This window comes from Amia ocellicauda, chromosome 15 (genome assembly GCF_036373705.1).
Source record: "Amia ocellicauda isolate fAmiCal2 chromosome 15, fAmiCal2.hap1, whole genome shotgun sequence".
Lineage (NCBI taxonomy): Eukaryota > Metazoa > Chordata > Actinopteri > Amiiformes > Amiidae > Amia > Amia ocellicauda.
In genome coordinates, this window is record NC_089864.1 from 10101359 (window position 1) to 10124781 (window position 23423).

Genomic DNA, 23423 nt, shown 5'->3' on the forward strand with positions numbered 1-23423 from the left:
GTACTTTATCCCACAAACCTGGTCCACCCAATGGAGACGTGGAAGTAGACATTCCAGCCAGATAACGATCCAAAGCAGACTCGCACATCTACAACCAAATGGTTATAGGAGCGTAAAATCAACATTCTTGATTAATCATAAAGATCTGCAGGCTTTCATCCAATAGGACACTTCTAGTAAGGACTGAAAGAAGCTGTTCACAAGTGCAAGCCACTCAAACTGAAGGTGCTGGAGAAGATGCATGGAGATCTTCAAAAGCTACAGCGCTGCCATCAAGGAGAAAGAAACAGTGACTGAGTAGTGGGTTGGAGTTTTGAACACTGATTCAGCCTAGAGGACATGGTAAAGATTTAATTTGATTGAACTGGGGTAAACAGGGGGATGTGTAAAGTTTGGCCCTGATTTCTATGGAGTGGCAGTCCAACGTTCACACACACACAGTCCTAATTCAGTTCAATCAACAGAAAACTGCCTCAGCTGAATCAGTTTTCAGCATGTTGTGGTAATCATAGCTTCATTTACACCGCTTCCGTAGGTGGTGGTGTTGTGAAAGCTGAGGGAAATGGTCCTTCGAAATGTAACCATCTGTGTTTTATGAAAGCCAGCGCATCTTAGAGCTTTATTGGAACAAAAGCCACACCCCAGAGATCTGCAGCACCCCCGAAAATGGGCAAGCTGTCTATTGTAATTTAAGCATTCAATAGGGGGGTTCATTTTTGGTTCGCATTATACATTCCTTTATAAAAATGAGAAGCATCACTCACTGTTCTGCAGTTTCCCTTTGTGCTGAGACTCATCCAAAATGATCATTGTTTTAGGTATGGTGGCTAGACAAAGAACAACTGTGCTACTGTGCTTTTCCACGCTGGGCTCGAGAACACTGGCTCCATTGTTGTTGCAGAAACACAAGATTCAAGATTCAGGTTTTTAGACAGACACCACAAGAGAACAAAAATACACACTGATCAAAACTATCTATATATAATAAGACTATAGCTTCACTGAATACCAAGTCATATCCAGCAAAAGACATACATAAAAAAAGCACACACACACACACACACACACACATATACTTTAGCACACATATTTCGGCATTGATCGGTGTCAACATCATCGTCCCCTTTTCATTCATTCTTCAGCACATTTTCTTATTTTCTTTTTCCTCCCTTAAGTGTTCAAACAGACAGCCCCCACCCCCCCACCCCAACCCCCTTTTCGCCAAGATTAACATTTCATATGATTGTTCCTGACAGAGGATTTACTTTCAGAGGCCCCGTGAAGGATAACCAAAAAAGGGCATGTTGCAAGACATTTTTGGCAGCATGCTCAAACTTTAAGAGCCTTTTAGGTCTTGGTTTTTGTTTGTTTTTTACAATCTGATGAAGGACTAGTGGAGCAGGCCAGTGGAATGACAGGCATGTTCTCCTAACCCACCTTGGGGTAAGAGCGGCTATGGGCTGGTATTAGACTAGACCCCGGACAATGCATCCCAGTGGTTGCCAGCTGTAAACATAAGAGAGATGTGTTGAATGGTTTTTTGAAAGGGAGGGGCTAAGGCAAGCCTGTCGTTTTATTGAATAGGGCTCAGACTGTAGTGCTATTGCGCGTCTGCTGGCTCCTGTGTCCCTCTCGGTTGCTTTCTTAGGTGTTCAAAACAAAAGCGCACATCGCCAGCTGTTCAGGTAAGCTGCATTATTCATAAGCCTTCTTGAGGTTGGACATTGCCTCCTGTCGTGGTAGACGATTCATAAAGTGGGGCAGTGTGCGGTCCTTTTCATAGTATAGCCGGCTATGTATTTTAAACCAAACAGATGTAGGGCATACGGATGCATTGAATTATTCTACACGGTTACATGCATCCAGGCGATGATCTCACAGACAGATGTGCACAGGTCGTATCGGGTGCTCTAGTTCTGTGTAAGCTTTAAATCGGCTTTAAATCACAAGAGTTGCAGGGTGTGTGATGAGATGTGTCTGTCTTGTATCCATTGTTCATGTGCAGGGATGGTTTAGGACGAGTGGCCAAAGTCGAAGAAAGCATGCGTTGCTGTACGAGAGACTTTTGGTTGCTGTTTGTTTGTGGTGTTTAACGTTATGGGATATCCTTTGCATCACTAAAATGACTTACACCCAGGGTTACTGCTGGCTGATGGCGGAAACTTGGTGAGATGCAAGTATAAAAATGTAACTCAGTTTTGGAGTTAGCACTGAGAGAGTGTGTGAGAGAGGGAGAGGGAGATGGACGAGAAGTCAAGGTGTCTCAAAGTTGCAATGTCTTGGTTTCTGGCAGAGCTTTGCAGAAGTGCCTGGTTTGGTAAGATTGCTATCAGACTAATGAGAGAGAGGGAGAGAGGGGTGGGGGGGATAGGGATTTTGTCCCAGTCCAAGGCGAGGCAAGATTAGACAGCAGACAGCCTTTTTGTGATGTGCAATCTTGATAGCTGCAAACTAGAAGCATAGTGTATAAACATGCATTTCTCAAATATTGCTTTAAATGGAAGTTTCCACCTTGATGACTGGAGTGTGTAAGTCTGATTTAGGCTATTTCCACCCCTCCCTATATTTGTAGCATGAAGTTGATTGCTTTCACAGGCCACACATTCTTTTCACATTGTTTAACAATAGGTGGTGATACAAGAGGGGATCACCTGGTACTAGTGTGGAAAGGTCGGTGTGATCGTTTGTGGACAGTGTACTTATAACAAATAGATCAACTTCAATGGAAAATGGTTGTTTCAGGAGAGAGAGAAAAAGTGACCTAAGAAATGCTGTAGCAGAATGTCTGCAGTTGTATCAAGGATGTGGATGCCTTCACGGGCCCCTACAAAAACAAAAGAGAGCTGAATGCCTGATTCATACCCAAGGTACAAGTCATAATTGCAGACAGCTTGATTTTAACAGCTGCTTCGATACAATGTACAGTTGTAGTGTATGACTGCTGGCGATCCATTATTTACAATGATATGGCCCTGTTTTCCTAATCAACCTCATCCAGTTCTGATCATCTCCCCGAGCTCACTGGTTGCAGTCTTCTTTTTGACTCTCTGTGTTTATAGTCATTATCGTGTTGAGAAACAAACTGTTCACCACCTTTGGTGAGCGTTGCATATCACAGAAGAATACAATTTCTGTCCCTATACTAATGCACCGTCTATCTTTTTTTTTTTAACTCTTGTTTATGCACAAACAGAACAAGCCCACACCTTCATGTCGCCACCATGATTTATGTAGGCACCACACAACATTATAGACAGTCTTTCGCCTCTTTTTCACATCTTGTTTTTACTTGTTTCGTGTGTCTGCATCACTCTTCTCTATCACTGTGTTGTCAGATCTTCTGTTTTTCTTATCTGATCTAAGGTTTATTTGCCGCAGATCGTACTGACTTGTTGAGCTTCTGCTTGCGGATTCCTGATCATATCTATTCGTAATAGTGAAATTGGATTCAGGTCAGGTGATAAGTTAGTGAGTTCATGACAATAGTAGAGGCTTTTGTTGAATAATATCAGGCTTACACTCCAGCCTATATTGGTTGATGTCCTGTTTTATTTCAGATACAGTTCTACTGTTGTTTTACAAACATACAAAACAAATAATTCTTTGGCTGTTAGTTTGGGGTTCTTACTGGACCAAGTTTTCTTCCTCTTACTATGTGCATTTTACTTGGTCTCCCAGATCTGGGTAAGGTCTTGGCCATACCTGTTCATGTGATGTATAATCTTGTATTAATGCTTCAGTAGTTTACAATCCCAGTCTAAGCTTGGCATGAACAATTGGTTATATGAAGCTTTGCTTGACTGAGGGGAACGACCTTCAGACACCCCCCACAACTAATCATAAAGAGCCAAGGACCTGCTGCATATGTAGTGACTGGGAAGGAAGTGGGATGCAAAACAATGAATGCTAAGGGTATGTGTTAGAAAAGGTATTTGTAGATTATCAGTTGGAAGTGGATTGGAGGAATTGGGGTCGTTTACATCTGAAAGTCAATTATAAATTCAAATTTGGGATAACAAATAAAAACTAATCAAAAGGCAGTCCTTTACGATCTACTAGATAGTGTGTAGACCCATCTCTGGCCTGCTGTGTTCTTAAAGTGGATGTTTTTTCAGCACATTTGAAGGATTTCAGGATGAATACAGTCATTCCCCCGACAACACATGGAGGATAGTCTCTCCATACTGTTCTTCATTTGCACTTGATTGCAGATGATTGCAGCTGATCCCAGAGATGTTGTACTAGGTTGATTCCAGGGCCTTGAAATGTTTTTGTGCTATTCTCCTTAAACCAATGTGTTAAACACCCAGCCCAGACATACTGCTTTGGTGCTGGTAGTGTACTGTTGGCCAGTCATGCTGCCCTTCACAAGAAACAGCGGCCCTTGTCCAAACCATGACAAATAAGTTACCATCATTCCAGTCAGTTCCACATCAACACTGACTAGCTGGGTCACTGCTCTGTGGATCGAAGCTGGTCTCGCACTGCTGAGACATCCAGACTTTCATTGGAAACAGGTAACGTAACAGTTTGCATGCTGTTGTGTGCCACGCACTGGAAGCTACAGAATGTGTGTCTATTCACATATTTTATCAGCCTTTTGTGGGACACTGCAGGCAGCTCCCTGCATACTGTTCACACCCATGAGAGCTGGCTAACGGGTTTTAGGCCAAGCATCCAGTTTGTCCTCTGCTTGCTGTTCCCTGTGGACGTTTTGGGACTTTTAATATCCACATATTTGTAGACAAATATGTAAGTGATAGAGAACCTAAATAATCTGGGGTATTTGATGCTGACAGGACAGGGCTTGTTTTATTTGAAGTCCGTTTTTAATTTCTTGCTATGTTTGCTGAGTTAACATTTAAGTGCATTCTTAAAATCTGGGCTTCAATTGGGTACTGAAACCAGTATTATCTTGACTATTTAAAACATGTCTTCATTTGTATGCCATTATTTAGTCTTTAGTCATGTTGAAAAATGATTATATTTCCCTCTAATTGTCTTTAAGGCGATAAGACGGATAAAACCACTTTACTGTGAGGCCGAGGCTAGGGGGTTTATATTAATCATCCTGGTGTCTTCTATGATTTTGTCATTGGAATGATCTCATACTTAATTCAATTAGCACATACTTCATATTTTTTCTAAGAGCAAGATATTATTGGTTTCCTTATGTGTCTTTTTTTTTAAGTTGTAGCAACAACAATATTAATTGTTTTTGGCCTACATTTTAATTTTTTTGTATTATTTCTATCGATTCCCTGGGTACTTTGATTTAAAAATAATGAAATGTGGTCATTCTAAATATTTTAATGCTTGTGTCAGTTTTAATTTGTAGCTTCAGTGGACAGTACAGATATCCTTCAATTAGGAAGCAGGTAATAGGAAAAGGTGAGGGAGGGTATTTCTACATCTAGGCAAAAGCACACTCTGAGGAAACAAGCTTTTACTGCCGGTAACATTCGAACCATATGTGGTTGTTGTTAAGCGTTTTGTGTAACATTTCCTGAGCACCGAGATGGTAAGTTTGTTTATTTTATTCATTTCATAAATATGAAGGAAATGCTTCTGAGCTCATTTTCCAGTCTCCCCTTAAAAAGATGAACACTTCTTAAAAGTACAAATATTTTAAATTCTAGTTGTTTGGACAGAACAAGGTTTTACTTAGACCTACGTAATCATGCTAGTTCTTTTCTGCCATGGAGGCTGTTGCAATCAGTTATTGTATTCTTAACTACAGCTCCATTAAATGATGTAAAATGTGTCATGAGTCTTAGGTCGTGGCATCTTTTGCTTGAATTGATATTATAGTGTTTGTTCTGGCCCAGTGGTTGAATTCTCTCTTTCTTCTTAAAATATTTGTGGTGTACAGTTGCCAGCAAAGTACATTCTTCTACTTGTTTAACTCTTTCAGTACTGCATCTGCATTTCCCCACTTTTACTTTATAACCAAACAGTTATATTCAGCAGTGTGTCACAAAAAAACACTTCATCTTCTTCTGGATTCAACCCTTCTTTTGAGTGGGTAGGAAAATAAATAAAACCACTTTTCAATAAAACAATGACAGCCATGAACTACTACTACTACTATTACTGATCACTCCATTTTTGCTATTAAACAAAATGGAGGGCTTCAGTCACAAATGGAAAGCCATAACACAACATATCATGAATGGAGTTCCACTTTGTGAAGTTAAAGCTTGTGCAATGTGTGAACAATGAGCCTCAAATCCAATTACAAGTCATTGCCCAATAGTTCCTGGTCCATTCAAAATTATATGAATACTTTATTTCTAGGGAAAGCAATGAAGGCATTTAATTGATTTACCATCCATTAAGGGACCTCACCTTTGGGTTCGATTTGGACATTTGGTATTTCTCCATCTTGTCTCGTACTCCATGGAGCAGGTTGACACTGTAGGTTAATTAACAATTGATTGACACATTCCTCTCCAGCACAAAATCTCATAACCCTTGTCACATCATAATGTTTTTTTTTTTTTTTTAACAAATATTCATGTTGACAGAGACAGCTGCAGAAGTTACACAAGGTTCAAAGTAGCCTAATCTATATCATTTGTATCCTTAGTAACTGCCTTCAGTATTTAATGGGCAAGGAGTCAAGACTTCTGGACTCATTCTCGAAATGCGAGCCTTTCAGTTTTACTTGGCTGATATGGCTTCTGTAAACCACTGGTAGCAGCACAGCCACACACAATAAATCAAACCGTATTTTTGTATTTGACCCCCCCCAAAAAAAGATACACTTCTGTATTCTGTTAAAGTGAGTCTCACATATGTTCTTTCAGCAGTCCTGGCCCTCTTGAGAATTAGCTTTTGTAATTAAACCGCATTACTATGCCTTTGTAGCATTTTTAGTATCTGTGGGTCATTCCAATATTTCGAATTCTGTTTCGAATATTCAGAATTATTTTGGAAAGAAAAACATTCTTTAAAACCTTGCGTTGCGGTTTATCATTATAGTGAGATATAATCTGTCTTGTTAGCTCTTGCGTGGGCGGGTGAATCTCTCTGCTGCGGACGTCAGAAATCTCACATGATATGCATTGCTTGCTTTAACAGTTGTTTTTTATATGTGGGACAGGGAAGGAGCACCATTTTATTGAAGCGAACCAGGCATGGAAAAAAATAAGCTAAATACTAAGTAGCTTTCTGTGAAACTTGATCTGATAAGAGAGCCATGTTTGGAAAATATGAGGAGAATGCACTGAATGCGCAGGCCTTATAAGGAACAGATTGAACCTGGTGACAGACGATGGGAATAACCTTAGGAATGTGCTGCAGCATTAGAGGCTCTTTAGTGGGTCTGAGCCGTGAGGAGGAGTCTGGAGGTAGTTCTTTTCAGTGATAACAAAGGCTTGGCATCGGCCTGGACAGGATGTTAAGAGTACTGCCCTGCGTTTCCGGAGTCTGATGGCCTTGTTGCTGGGATTAGGCTGCTGTGCTGGGTGCAAAACTTGGCTGGAAAGCTGGATCCGAGGGACAAAGTTGCAACGCCCTTTTCAGAAACGATCTCTTTCGGGATAATTCATGTTTGCACGATATTTATTCAGTTTCTTTACTTCTTTACAGCTTTTGTATGTGGAACAGCTGCCGGTTCATACATTTTTAGATGCATCCTTTAAGGCTGACATAAGCAAATACATTTGTAGTGGGAATTGTTGATTTTTGCATGTGAGAAAGTTCATGCCGATCTTTTCAATTGATTTCAAGCTCCCAATGTCAGAAATAACTCGTAGGGTGGGCCACTTTTTAATTCTAGATAGAGGAACATGGGTAATCCCATGTTCACTTTCACTCACATTCCCTGAGTTAAAAATGCAGTATGCAAATGCAGTTTACTGGAATGTCGTTGGGGGTGGTTTAATATATCGTGACAGGTCGGGCCCTGGGGTCTTCAGTGTCCCAACATGCCTACCAAGATTCTTTAGTCAGGAAAGGGTCTGAGAGAGTAATAACGAACACAGAAACAATTAACTGGTGCTGGTATTTTTCTGCCTGAGAATGCAGGACTTAAAGTCATGCTATAGCATCAGATGGAATGCAATTAGAACAATGATTCCATACATTATTATTCAATTAATCACAAATGACACACTTGTCAATAAATAAATTCACAACAGTGAACAAGTAGTAGAAATTAGCTTCTGATAATAAAGTGAAACTTGTGATGTGTGATTCACAGGCTTTTCATTCACTGTAACGATGGAAAGGTGATCCACTGTTTTGAATCAAAATAATTTGCATAATTTGGATTAATATATATATATGTGTGTGTGTGTGTGTTAAAGAAGAACATGTAAACAAAGCAATAGCCCACATTTTTATTGCAAATAGTTTCTGCAGTTCTAGATTTGGGGGATTTTACTTGTTATCCAGTAATTCTCAAATATCTCATAATGGTATGTTTAGAAAATGTTTTCATGGGAAAAAAGACGCATATCTTGTTGCTGTAATTTAAAACGACAATTGGTAACTACACAATGCATTTTTTTTATTTGTAGATGCTTAAAATATCCTCCAGGGGAAAGGCAGTAAAATAGTGCTACAGTTCAGTGGTGTAGTGAGCTAGCTGGGGAAAGTCTGTGAACCGGGGTATTCCATTGAAATGTGATTATAACAAGTACAGGAATACTGCAGACTTGCATACACTAGTTTGTGCCAAGGTTTGAAAGTATATAATGCCTTAAAGCTAAGGAGAGACTCAAAGCAATCTTAGAAATTATTTAAGAGATGGAGTTTGAATTCAGCACAAACAGCACAAAATAAAATAATGATATTGTCAAATGCTGTATACTTTCTTTTGATGTGTGGAAAAATACATTGAAGAAAAAACCCTTCCGGAACTGGTTTCAGCTTACAGTTTCGGCCTCATCAGCATTCATTGCCACGTCTTACTATTATGTAGATTGACTGCACCAAAGGTTAAGAATGCATGTTTACTAAGGAAATTGCAGATTTTACTGTGCATGGTTTGTCCTTTGTGTTTCAGTGTTTAACAGGTTTAAAATGAATTGCGTAAACGAATCACCTTCTGTGAGTTTTCTAGATAGTATTATTCACTAGATTTAAGGTGCTTATGACTTTATTACAATGAATTTACACTAATGTCCTGAACAGTTTAACTGTCAGGATTATTTGGTTAACCGGGCACCTGTGTGCTATGGGAGCGAAGTAAAGTGGACTCTGTTTGAAGGTTACACTCATGAGATGTGGCATGTTTTTGTTCACCATTTGTACATCTGTTCTGGCCCTTAGTTTCTGATTTGTGTGTTTTTAAGTGGCTTCTAAAACGTAGTTGTGTATTTGGTGTATACATACTTATTGCAACTGTAGAAGGGGTGTAACCACATCAATTTAGGAATGTGTGTTGAGATGGCTGTTGAAAATGAAAATATGTTCCATCGCTGGTTCTGCATATCACTATAATAAGGATTTAAAAAATATATATATTTACAGTAGGGTTAAAGTTAATTGATGCATCCTGACCATATGTGTGTGACCTCCTTTCAATTTTGTATTTTATAGATTTGGTTAATGGACTGTTTCTTGCACATTTATAAGGTTTGTAAAGAAGCATTTTATATGTTCCTGTAGTGTTTTATGTCACACTAACAATAACATTTGGTGGAAAATGTTTTCATACCATATTACATGACTGTTTTGACATACAAATAGTTTTAAAGTATGACCGCAATTAAAATTTATAGGACTTTTCACAGTTTTGTACTTTTAGATTTGTTGCACATTATCTTATTAAATCTAATGCGGTCCTTATGGCAGCAACAATTTTTCCTGTATTTGGTTTCCCAGCAAAGAGATTTACTTACCAAATTCAATTAGATACCAAAAATATGCCCTCGGTCTGCTAGTTTAACTTTTTTTTATGTATTATTTTAAAGATTTGATTTATCACAGCTCTTGTTGCTCTGCTACTTCATTTGGAAATTGAGCGTTCAGATTTTCCAGGGAAGACTGATTCTCTCAAATATTTTTTTACAGTGTATGGAACCTGGCTGCCTCCTTTTCTTAAAAAGATGTAAGAACACAACGCGCCACCTAAAAATGTTTCTTTTGTGAATTTTAGTCATGATCTGCAGTCAGGACATGCATTTCAGAATCCCCAAATGTTCTCTACAATAGCAAAGCTCATCTCTTTAAAGGTGAGGTGGTTAACCTGTGGAAAACAATATTAAAAATGAATACGTACATGTCGGTTTCAACTCGTGTAATGATATGCTATTTTGATTTGCACTGATGTGTCTGTCTCAACAACTACATTCAAGTGTCTGGCTACTGAGAAACATCACCAGAATAGCTGTTGTTTGTCATGTGTGTTCTGATCTGCCCATGATTGAATGCATGTGTGGAACTTGTGGAATGGCGCTCCCTAAGGGTTACGCAAACCATAGCATGAGAGATGCTAGGTGATAGTATCTTCCCATCCCTTTGTGTTCCCAAAGCATCTGCATCAATCCTGACCACTAAGTGCTCAAGGCCCTGGCTGTCGTCTGGCAATGTCTATAACTGAACCTATGGAATTGGTAACATGTAAATTGTTGGAGGTGGAACCAGAGCAACATGAAAAAAAATGTTGTGCATCAATGAATTTAACATTCAGGTGTTTAACAGTCATGAAAATATCAATGGCAATTTGCAGGTGTGTCCTAAAGAACAGCATTTGTATTTTTTTGCTTTGACTTTGGTGGTATACAATTTGGAAGTGTGCGTTCCGTAACTTTTGTGCAAAGCGAGTTATATAATAAAGCCATTCAGCATTCATTGGAAATACGGGATCTGCACAACTCTCGGGGGTGATCAGGACATGGCAATTTGAACATTCCTCGATTGTGAAGTAATAGTAAACTGAAACCCCAGATTGTGTTTATGTAGGTTCTAGCAAATATGCAATAAGTGGTTTGCTAATGTTTTGTTAGTAATACAAAATTCTAGAATTCCCCATTTTTAGAAGCTTGTACCTTGAAGCCGGTCCCCCCCGAGGAATAGAAACAATGTGGTAATTTGACTTTATATACTGTGTGTCATACATTAAACAGGCAGTCAGCAGTGGAAAAGCTCTGGTGCGGCCGTTGCCAACGCCAAGTCAGGCTTATATTCCTTAGATGGTATAAAGTGTGGAGGTTCAAGTCAATGAGCAATCATTTGCTGATGTGCAGTGCCGGGCTCTGCTAGGTGATGAATGGATTTGTCAACTATTCCAGGTTCTAATAATTACAGGAGCTGTTTGTTAGCTGCAAATCCTAATCTGAACACGACTCACTATGTAAGCAAAATTTAAAATATTTTCCAGATAAAGCTTATTGAATCATATCATATTAGGCTGTACTTTTAAGGTAGGTTGACGTTTAAGAAAAGCTTAGCTAAGAAAGCTAAGAAAATGTAGGTCATTTCAGACACTTAATGATATAATGTGTGGACAAACGTACTGAATACAAACAATTGGGGGGGAATCCCCATTCTTTGATGTTAGCAACTTTCAGTACATTCAGAATAGTTGCTTTTCAACATGTTTGGATTTAATTGCCACGCATGTACGTGCAATTAACATATTGTTTTGTTAGATTACCTTATTTGTTTTGTTTTATAATCATATTTCTGGAAATGAAATGTAAACATGCACAATGTCCCATGTAAAAATGTAAAAAGGCAATAGAACTGATGTGCAAAATGTTCAGGAAGGAGATACTGAGCTTTTTATCTGATAAGTGGAAACTCAGAGTAAATCTCTTTACAGTCACCAGCACTTTCTCGCCTCTCCTCTCCCCTAGGCTTCTAGCAGCTATACATTTCAAGTGGATACACCTTCTTAAGTGGTCCTTTCTCTCATTTGACGAACTAAAACAATCATTTGCATGTATATCTCTATGTATATGTCTTTTCTTCTAAAACAGTGAAACCACCTTCCCTGCAACCTGCCCAGTAGTAATTACCATTTGCGAACCTATTTATTCAGTTAAGTCACTGTTTAGCTATAATCAAAAGCATACACATAACTTAGGAGGCCGCTGGAGTTCTTCAGGAATGTATTACAAGCAACAGAGGAATGCCTCTGACTTTTTACCACTGTGCATGTCATTGTGTGAAACAGGGTAAAGTAATTAAATGTCCTGTTCAAAGACTAACAAGATTGTGAGTTTCCTCTATAAAACCGTGACTCCCCCAGTCACTACCTCTGCCAATGTGAGGTGTCTGAAAGAGCTACCTGACATTTAGAGACCTTGTTCAGGGTGAAAGGATGCAGAAATTGTTTTAATGTAGCTTTTTTTTTTCAGAACAAAACTGAGTTAGTTTACAAATTATCACCACACATATCATAACTATCGGCATTGTGTTTAATAAGAAATCCACTCCAGTGAAAGATTTTCTGGCACTGCCATATTGTTTTACTTTTCACAAGGCAGCTGCTATAAATATGTTGATGAAATGTTGGCTGATGTTTTCTCGTTTCACATGCCTGCCTCACCGGGGCTGTTTTGGATGCGGCTCAATCGTAGCCCTGACGCACCTTAATGGCTGAAGTGTGTGAGGTCATGAGCACACGTGTACAGGTGACATGGCCTGTTGTGTTTCCTGGTCCATTTGTATTGTGTTGTTTTGTTGAAATGCCAGAAGAGCAGCGTGTGGAATTATTGCTGGCAGCAAGACCTGACTTTTCATCACAAAATTAGTGGCCGTAGCTAATGTGCTTCTTGAATCTGTCGAGGAATAAAGCACAGACAGAAAGTAAATGTGCAAACTCAGCAAGATCTAAGAAAACATAAATGTAAGGTGTAAACCACAATGGACTGTTCGGCCTCCAAAATATATATATTCAAGGAACCACACACCCCAAAGTGGTTTATACTGCTTATAACATGACTTCTTGTCACTTGGGGAGGAGATCAATAGAACACTTTTGTATTAAAACAAAACCAGTAACCTTTAACTTATAGTAACCAGTTACTGATATTAAAATAAAATGGCAGTTGGTTGTACATTTTAAAACAATGTGGTCTTTCGAGATTTGTAAGTGTAATTTAGCTCCTTGGCTTACAAGCCCTGCTGTACCAAAATACATTTGTTGTAACTTTTTAATAGTTTGTATTCGTATAAACAATAATGCCTGTTATCATATTGAATTGTATACTCATGGTTATGTGATGCTGTTTACCCAGTCAGTGGTGTACTGTATTGCAGTGGGGAATTGAAGTGTGTAATTGCTAGACTTAATTAATGAGTTGTTATTGCTTAGCACAATGAGCATTTGTGAGCAGTTTATTAGCAGTTTATTATATAAATGGCTTGGTTGCTTGAACACCCCTAACTGTAGTTACCTATGTAGGCTGTGTGTGAGGGACCTCCAGGGATTTCCTGTGTAAGAATGGAAAACTTCGCTACGGTGGGACTATTTCATGCTTCTGTTAATTCACAAAGTAAATGACCAGTACAACTTATATCCTGCTTTCTGGAGATTTTCAATATGTCTGAAACTAAATACCAGTAAGCAAAGCCCCATTTAAGTAAATCATAATGATTTTCCCCTTGAATACATTATGGAAATGCAACATAATTCTTGCAATGTTTCTAATTAAATAGCCGTATTTTAGGGGCCTTGTCCTGAATGGTTTAACAAAGAGAACCACGTTTAATATAATATAATATACAGTGATAAAAATACAGAAATGGAATAGCCATTTTGTCAAGAAAAAAACATTTAACTTTGTTTCCATCCATGCTAAAAATGAGGAAAAGTCTCACTCCAATGTGTTTAACACTTTCTTAAAGGAACAATTAAAAAAACTAATATATATATATATATATATATATAATATATATATGACTTGCAGCATGCTGTTTCCAGTAATTCATGGAAATAAAGTCAATAGTCCCTGCCACAAGAAATCATCAGGTTTTCAAAAAGGAAAATAACATGTGTATTTCAAAGAAAGGATTAGATCAACTCTTTTGAAGAATTAAAAAAAAAAAATGCTTGAGTTTAAAATTAGACATTGGATCAATAGAGGGAAGAGAAGTCTATATAAGCGTACCTCAGCAAGTACATTTATTGCTTTGACTAGATTGCCTTGCCTGGAGGCCATGAGTTTGCTACACTTTAAACATGGCAGTCTGCCAAGCTAATAATAAGAGCAAGCAGAAATATGTACAGAATCAGATGTGTCCGTGTACAATGCTGTGGAATGAAAACGCTGAGGGCAATGGCACTCTCAGCTGAACCCAGAACACAGTGATGCAGCATTCAGACAGCAAGATGCCCATTAGAACAGGCTTCAATAGTGGATTCCCATCTTTCTGGTGTATTTTGTGTTTGTCCAGACTAAAAATAAATAGAGGAACATAGTTATTCATGTTTGCATGTATAAACACTGTGTTTATGAGTGTAACATGCTTCATAATGATATAAAAGTATTGTCTGACAAACAAAAAAAGTGAATTGATGACATTCTCATTTATTATCAATATTCTCTAAGAAAACTTAACTAGCAATTGTTAAGAATTACTAGTACTAGTTGCAGTTGAAAGGAGATGTATTTGAGCATTACAGAACTCAGTGAATGTCTGGTCTGGCTTTGCTTTCAAAATGACGGGGGGAGACAATTATTCAATCCCACACAGTCGTTCAAGGTCAGTTCTGTGAAGAGATTCTGTGTGAGCCTTCTACCGACTCCAATTTGCCAGAACTTGTAAAGACTATTAGTAACATATGGAAAGTGAAAACAGAACCGTCGGACGGATCGTATTCCATCCGCACAAATGAGAACGAAGGATAAAAAAAAAGCTCTGTAACCACGAAGGAAATGCCAGTGTCACATCTCAAAAGAACTTTGAGTTTTAATTCCATACTCTGGAATGCAGCATGTTCCATACAGCCTATATGGATTGTATGAGTAAATTCACATTTTTACAGTTGCTGCCACCACATGACTGCCTAGGTAAACATGTTGTTTAATGAGCCCTTGGGGTCACCTTGTATAATCAAGTATAATGTGTAATTTAATTTGGGCTGTAGAAACAGCAATGAGAACTTTATCAGCACCGGGTAACTGCTTATATTTCCATCTCACAACTGACTCCATCCCCAGTCATCTGCAGGGACATCTGTTGAGTGACCCTCCCTAATTCCAGTTTCATTTAACTTGTAATGGGATGTCCTAAGTAACTTAAGAATAAGCCCTTCACAGCACGCTATTAGAGTGGCTTAATTCAAATCCATCCTTTTCTATTTTCTGATGGCTTAGCATAGGCCATGAATCTAAGACTTTTCCTGGAGATATATACAATTAATGGGATGAAGACGTGAATCAATACATAAATGAATACATTTCAGGGCCCTGGTAATGTACTGAAGGAAGCCAAGAAGGGAACACGACAGATAATTACACATACTTTCCGAGAAGCATTTTGTTCCTAAATGGTTTATCTTGCACGGAGTCCTAGGCTGAGATGTATTAGAGATATACCTGCTAATTGCCTCTCGTTGGCCGCCAGCCACACATTTCGTAACTCTTCTTGCATTCCCAACCATGTCAGCATGAAAGCAAACCCCCACACTTCGAGCGCACATGTCTGAGATCCACAGCTCAACAGCAGTCTTTCAGTCCCGGCGCACTGACACCCGGACCTCACATGTCGGAGAGCAGCGAGGCGGCGGGCTGGAATGGGTTCATCATTGTCGGGAAGATCATACAAGCCCTCGGTGTCTTTTGTCGGGCCTGCGTTTGCTCAGTTCGAGGACCACAGCTCTTGTGGTCCCTTCTGGATAGTTTTCATCCATCATCCACTTATATTAAATGTAGTTGACACAATGGGTATCAATTAAAATAACAGTGAATTAAAACGGATTGCCTAAAAGACAACACTGCTTTTGTGTGGAGATGTAATTAGTCTGTCCTTATAGCCATCTGAGAGAGGGAGGGGGAATTTGCAGCTTGCTCCAGCACCCTCTCTCAGCTGTTGCTGAAGGGAGTTTATACCATTTGGAAAAATATAACATAAAATAATAATAAAAAAAAATTACCTTCTATTTTGTTGCCAAAGAATATATTTTCCTCTTTGTGCTTTATATATTTTCCTAGCATCTGTCAGCTTCCATTAGGTCTAACTAGCCTAGAATTACCTACTTAAAGAGCGACTGATGAAATGTGCCCCTAAGTGCGAAGTCCTAATGAGTTAAACAGAGTTCTGTACATACAGACACAAAAAATAAAAATGTTAATAAGTATCCAGACATTCGGCAAGTATTTGGCTCCTGCTTTTGTGGTCTTGGCTCACAGACACGCTCCGCTGAAGGTGTCCCAGTTTGCTTTCCCTGTTGCTCTGCAGTGGGCCGTCCGCATCCTCTGGCAATGTGTCATCGTATTAATTGTATCGCGTCCTTTCTATGCACTTCCCTGTCACCTCTCCCCAGGAATGCGGCAGCTAATTGGGAGGAGATCTCAGCCTGACTGTGGTGTTTTGTCAGTCGGAGAATACCTTTTGAAAGCCTTTAACACATGCTGCAGTCTGATTAAACGCCTTATGATGTTGTTTCCAGTCCTTTAAAAAGTTAGTGGGATTTAATTGTTGGTAACGACAATGGAAAACTTGAACCAGAAGCCTTTTCTTCATGTCACAAAATAAAAATGCAGTCTTTCAAAAGTTAGCGACAGGTGACTCAAGCAGTTTTGCATTAGTTTTTTCTTTTAATTTGTTTTTAGCTGGTTAAAGAAAAATCTCTGTCTATTTGTTTGTTTTGAAATACAGATTTAGTTGGAAATTAGTCATGGATCTATTTTAAGTCTCAATCAAACCTGCTGAGAGCTGTTCTGCTTCTTGTTGACACTTTCATGACATCAGTTAAGCGTGAAAGCAGATTTTGCTGCATGTCACTTGCTGTCATGGCAAGCTTGTGAACCCTTATGTTACAAGTGTTGCTGGGTTTTGCAATCCTTTGGCCCCCTTTGAATGGTTTATTTAGACAGATATGTACATTAAAATGTTGGAATAGGCTTTGTTTTGAATGCAAGACTCGAATGAGGTTTCAGTGAATAAGAATCAAGAATTTGGTATTTCAAACTTTTTCATTCTGTTTTGTCATACTAAATAATAATATCGATAACATGTCTCTTTTAAATGTGACATGGGTGTAAGCGCATATGCATTCCACATTTGATATGTATGTGTGAGTTTATATGTTATGTATGCACATATACATATTATTATAGTTGTTATTGTTAATTTAGCTTCAGCTGATATAGCCTAGTTGTCATAAAACATTCCTGATTCCAGTTTAATAGTTTGAACAGAGAAGCTACTTGTGATTTTTTAAATTTATATTAAAAAGAATATAGTACATGTTTCTGGATAACTATGATTAATCCTCCAGAGTTCAGGGGGAAACATTGGCTGTAACAATAGTTAACAATAGCTGCAAGCCTGTTCACCCCTCAACAAATCACATCTGAGTTAAAACATATTTTTATAAGGGAAACAGATCTTAGCAGAACCCCTTGCTAGAACTGCAGCGCTTTGGAATACCTTACCCAGAGCTCCAGAACCAATCTGGCATATTCCTAATATTCAAATACCACATCTATTTGACCCTGGGAACCTATATTCATCTAGTTTCAGATAATTACTCACAGATTCTCCTCCAGAGTGCAAGAGGAGGGGGAAGGAGTTTGAGTACCTATTTTGCGTATTTTAGTTGTAAGACTTCTCCATCTTTGAGGTGTTGTAATGAATACATAAAACACTAATAGAAACAGTAAGCTTAACATTTTAAAAAGAAAAAGCTTTGGTACATAAATTTGCACATGCTTCTTGGTTAATGATGAGCATATGTAGACCCATACAGCCTGCCACAGCCATTCCTTTTTTTTACACTACTGTGATATATAATGTTGGTTTCCTTCCAGGCGATACATTTTCACTTGAAACATTTTAATTAGTTATGTTTCTCTCCATTTGCTGCAATAACATTTTATTAGCAACATGGCAGGCTGTGTGCATATCGTGTGTAGCAAGAAAATGATGTATGAATTAAGTTTGAAAGCACGAAATGTAGTTCAGCCACATTTAGACGCGATGACTTAGTGGCAGGAATTACTGACAGTTGTTAACATTCCCTAAATGTTTTCACTGTGGGATATATAAATCAAACAAGCAAACAAACGGGAAGAAAAGGAGTAGTATGGTGTGTTGCAAAAGGCCTGTAGTTGAAGTGAGTTGGGGAGTGCACTAATAAGAAGCATCTGACACTTCCTTTAACAGGGGGACAGTAGACACCGACTACAATGTGGAAAATGACCTCATTAATAAAACAATCTGCAAAAGTGGAAAAAAGTTATTTCTGGAGCAGCTCTTGGACCCGTGTCAAGAATGCCCTGTAGTCCTCAATGGATGCACATACAGGTCATTTGATTAATGTAAGCCATGCTTTCACATAGACTATTAAGATGACAAACATTGCATGGTTGTGTCTATATAAGGCAGGAAGGGAAATAATAGGGACTAATGAAAACCTCTGGGATGCACAGCAGGAGCGTTTAGGTCTTTTGTTATTGTTCAAGCTGCACATCTCATACCCAACTCTTATCTGTATATGTTGTCAATGTTTTAAGAGTGAGAACCATAGGACAAACTGCTACTGCTTTCTATTTAGACTTTACTTGCAAATGGAAGATAACTGAGGTTAAAATCTATCGTTCCATCTTTTTGTTTTCATTTCCACAAAGTCCTAAATGTGTGACATGGATCTCGTGGAAATACGGTTATAGTTGTGTAGCTGGGTTAAAGCCAAAGCAAATTTACCTGTGATTTGCAATGGGTGTGACTAGATCAGAAGCTGGCAGGCACAACACAACGAGGCCTTTTCATCAATGTATCGACACACAATCAGTTGAAATGATAAATCCCTACCATCCCAGGTCAGAGAATTGCTTTTGAGAAAAACTGAATGATTATCTTACTCTGAAAAAATAGATTACTTGGAATTCTTAACATAAACATCAAAGCTTTGTCACTGAAATTCTGTTTAAAAATACTTTCCCTGATGGCACATTTCGCACTTTGTGTTGTTCTGCATATTTGTACAACATATGGGAGCTGTGTCTGTCCTCGAGCAGATCATCTCTGCTCTGTGTATCGTGGCAACAGGATACAGAAAGAAACATCAGCCTTGGCAACGAGAAGAAGAAAATGTGTCTAGGTTCTCCCAGGTCAGATAGTAGGACTAAAAAATGGTCTTTGGCATGGTGAATGTTAAGTAAAGAATTGTGAGGATATTAAAGACATTTGCAAGGATAGGCTGTGACCTTCTGTTCATCTGCTCCAGAGTTGTTTTAACTTTCTGTTTCTGACTTTAAAAAGGGGACTGTTAACGCCAGGGAGTGCTGAGCTTGTTTTCAGGAACATTAAACATATTCCTGCAATGCTGGGACTGTACAAACACACCAGTGTGCAGGTCTCTCGCGGGGGCGGGTCTGGGGGTACTTCTCTTGACATGTTTACACTCTGCTATGGAGGAAAGACGGGGTCCATAAAAATAGCCCCCATTTCATTTGTGAAGGGCTCAAACTTTAATGCCTTTCTAAAGTGGAATATATGCTTCAGCCAAAGCAATATTGTCTTGGTAGTGTAGAAGCAAACTGTAAGGACGTTTTACATATTGAGGTGAATAGCTCACTTTAGTTTTGAGTGTAAGCCCCCATTCCCATCGGTTGAGTAAAAAGATCCCTTAGATAAATTCTTGACATGAAATCTCTGCCAGCGATAGTTCCCAGTGTCCCGTGAAGGTGGTGTAAGCCAAATGTCCAGGAATTTACAGGTTAGAAAATGTGGTTTTAAAGAAGGTTTGAAACTATTTTCTGATTTTAAATATATATAATTGTATGCAGAACTATCTTAATTGGTTAAAATGAGGTAATGAAAGAAGTAGTCATTATTTTAAAATGAAAACGCAACTAGAGCCCACATTGAAGTAACCCAGAATTGAGGTTACAATCATAACTGCCATGTGTGATCCAGAATTACTATTCACTGTAACTCATCTGACAATAGTGTGAAGTGGTTAGTGATGATTCTCCAACTCACCTTTAGTGATTAAAGAGTATTAAACATGCTTATGCTTATTTTACTTGTACAGAATTGCACGAGGGCAATACGGTGACTTTCCTTAATACAAAACACTTTCTTCATGAGTAAAATACAATTCAGATAGACGGTATTGTACCAAAAATCCTATTCAAACTCTGTCGTTAGAGCAAGAGAGCCGTATCAGCCGAGATAACCTTCGGCAAGAACATACTTCATCCAAAACAGCTTTTTAGAAGAATATAATCACACATCTTCTAAGATAAGCTGATCAGATGTTCCTGCTGAAAGGCTTTTGTGAATATGTTCCCTTAAATTTCTACATCAGATAAAGAACAGCTGCAAAATATGTTCATGTCTGGCCCTCTTTTTTTCCCCTGACTAAAACCTACATCATTTTCTGAAGATAATGAGCTCTGAGTTTTTAAAGTTGTTCACATCTCTGAAGCATTGTCAATCACAGTGGTCGGTTTTTAAATCGAACACGAACCCCTCCCTAGGACAGTTTCGCAGAGCGGAGCGCCATTGCACTGTATTTTATAAACGTTTGCAGTTTGCTTCCAGGAAAATGGTTTTTCTTACCATATTTGGTAACGTGGAACAATGCCAGTAGCAGCAGTCTTTTGATGTACTGTACATGCATCCCTACATATTTTAAAGACTGTGAATTCTCATATTTTCTAATAGCTCTTTTCCTTTTTAAAACCCTTATTAGAGCAAGTTTAAAACTACAGAATACATTTAACACATCTTATTTCCCAGTGGCCCACTGCCAGATTTAGATTTAAACCATCCAATTGTATATTTGACAAAATGTTTAGGTGTCTGCTATAGTTTTTCAGTTTTTTTAAACTCCCAGCTAACCAACTAACATTGCGACATTGCCATGAAGTGAACAGAAAACAATAAGACATTGTGGTAACATACATTTGTAGACTCCAGGGGATGTTGTCAAAACATTTAAAAATCATGTTTTGCAGTTTAATTTATTTAACTGCATTCCAGAGAAAACAACCAGAACATATTATCCAGAGATCGAAAAGCAGATTTCGATATGCATACACAACAATTGAGTTGAATATGTATTGACATTTCAGAGGTGGACATATGGATTGTGCACGTTCTATTGTGTGGTTAGGATAAAACGATTCAACAACATCTTTCTTGCATCTTATTTGTCAAAACCAAAAAGGAACCTCACACAACCGGAATGAAATGTGTTAGCTGGGCTGGGGTGATACACTGGAGTGAGACCACCTTGATCTGAAGTGCTCTGATTTTCTTCTTCGATTCTATACAGACCCCTGCTTGTTTCAGTACATACTTATGAACTATGAACTGTAAGACTGACATCTTTATTATGTTTTGCAATGTTACTTTAAATATACTTTTCATACCATTTTGATCTGGAACTGGAGACATTCGGAATGGGGTACAATTGGTACTCAAATACTAAGACTTCCCATTTGAGTTCAGTTGTCTGTTTACAATGTATCCAAGCGTGCATTTGACTACTGTCTTTTTTCCACTTGTTATTGATATGTTAAAAGTTTGTCCTTTCTGAAAGATGCCTTGTGTGCTTTTTTGGTCTGGTGTAGGCAACTGTATTCCAAACCAGGACCACATTCGGTTGTCTCGACAGACCAGAGCTGTCAAGTCCCAGCCTGTACTGACAGTCAGCAAATCTTATTCATCACATATTATATTTTTGTGTTAGGAAATCTGATTAATCAAACAAGCATTATGCTGAGAAATCAGGGAACAGCTGCTTGCATAACGTGATCTGTGAGTTTGTCTTTACTGTACAGACACATGAATGTTCTGCCCTGTTATGCTCTGCATGAATGAGTTTGAAGTCTATATGATGCAAATTATATCACTAGAGCTGAAAATTGCACAAAAATAAATATTTGTTGTTGTTGTTGAGATATTCAGTGCTAGTGATGTAAAACACAGATTATTCATGTTATCACACTATGATGGTAACACATTTTGTCATGCTGTACTTTACAGTGTTGAGCAAAATCAAAATCCTTAATCCCACAAGGATAAAAAGCATAATTTATTTTGAATACATTATAAATGTTCAATTTGTTCAGTTGTTTAAATTAGTGTTTAGAGTGTACTATTCTGGGTTGGTTGCGTATCTTTTTGTCTGCGCATCAATCTTTTGCATTTTTCTAATTGCATACTGACCAGGTAAGAGTTGCAATATGTGAGAGAGATACAGAACTAATTAACCAATGTGATTCACAAGCCTTGTCTAGGAATGTGAACTAGTGTCTGGGAATGCAGGAGTCAAAATGGTGTTTTTTCTTCTTGAATGGAGGACTGACCTTTTGGGTAGTTATTTCCTGCCATGAAGATACCACCGCGACCTCAGTTAGCGTCTCACCGGTTTCTCTTCCCTTCCTATTATAGTCAACACTATTGAACATCTCTGTCTTGATCATCTCTGGCTGTGGCGTCAGATCACGGGCACAGTAAGACTACAGCGTGTTTCAGCATTTGGATATCATGTTGTCCTGAAAGTCTTGTTTTCTCATTTCAGAAGGATGCATTAGGTTTAGTATCTGTGCTAAACAGTCAAGCTGATGCTGCTTAATAAGAAATGCATTTGGAGCGGGTATTTTGGTAATGGTTGCAGGCTCCTGCAGATGGTTTTAAGATTTATTTAAGGGCAGTGGCTCTTGGCAGATTATCTGAATCCCACCACGAAGTGTAACCTGCCCTCCAACTTTCTGTACTGCACCTTCCCGCTGATTGATGTAGCTCAACCCACGGGTCACTGTGTGGTGATTCATGGAAATGTATCTCCATAGAGTTTAAATCAGGCAGTCCTACCACAGGCCTGCTTCTTTCCCACTCATATTTCCTACAGTATGAGTGTTGCCAAATAGCTACTTTAATTCAGTCTATATTCGTTGTTGTTGTTGTTTTGTGAGGAAGATGCATTAATATTTGAAAGCTCTTGTTTTACATGTCCAGACTGGTCAGATCTGATTTGGCAGCGTCGTCACACAAGCTTCAGTTATGCATCATACAAAATATTTACTGAGAAATCATTTTTATGGAAGAGGTCATTTTTTGGGACGTGTTGTCATCAGTTCGAAACCTTTTTTTAAAGATTTTTTAACATTACTTTATCATATAGCACAATCAAAGGATGCAACAAGTATTACTTTTACAACTGAATTAATACAGTCCAAATAGTCCACAGGACCTTTAAAGCCTTTTCTAATTCATCTTACATGTAACTGCTTGCCAAATGAGGGAAAGACAGCCAAAGTGTTAAAGGGGAAGCACTTGAA

At 38.5% G+C, this 23423-nt stretch overlaps 1 protein-coding gene across 8 annotated transcripts in view; it reads left to right on the plus strand.

Moving 5' to 3' along the window:
- The first annotated feature begins 1343 nt into the window (after positions 1–1343).
- LOC136771996 (non-muscle caldesmon) overlaps positions 1344–23423 on the plus strand; it is a 64498-nt gene continuing 42418 nt past the window's right edge. For 2 of the 8 annotated variants that reach the window (XM_066724626.1, XM_066724627.1), the window contains exon 1: positions 1497–1685. The gene's annotated coding sequence lies outside the window, so the exon portion shown is untranslated. Of the gene's footprint in view, positions 1444–1496; positions 1686–23423 lie in introns of those variants that run through there. The other 6 variants (XM_066724621.1, XM_066724624.1, XR_010822408.1 and 3 more) reach the window with 4 other exon arrangements.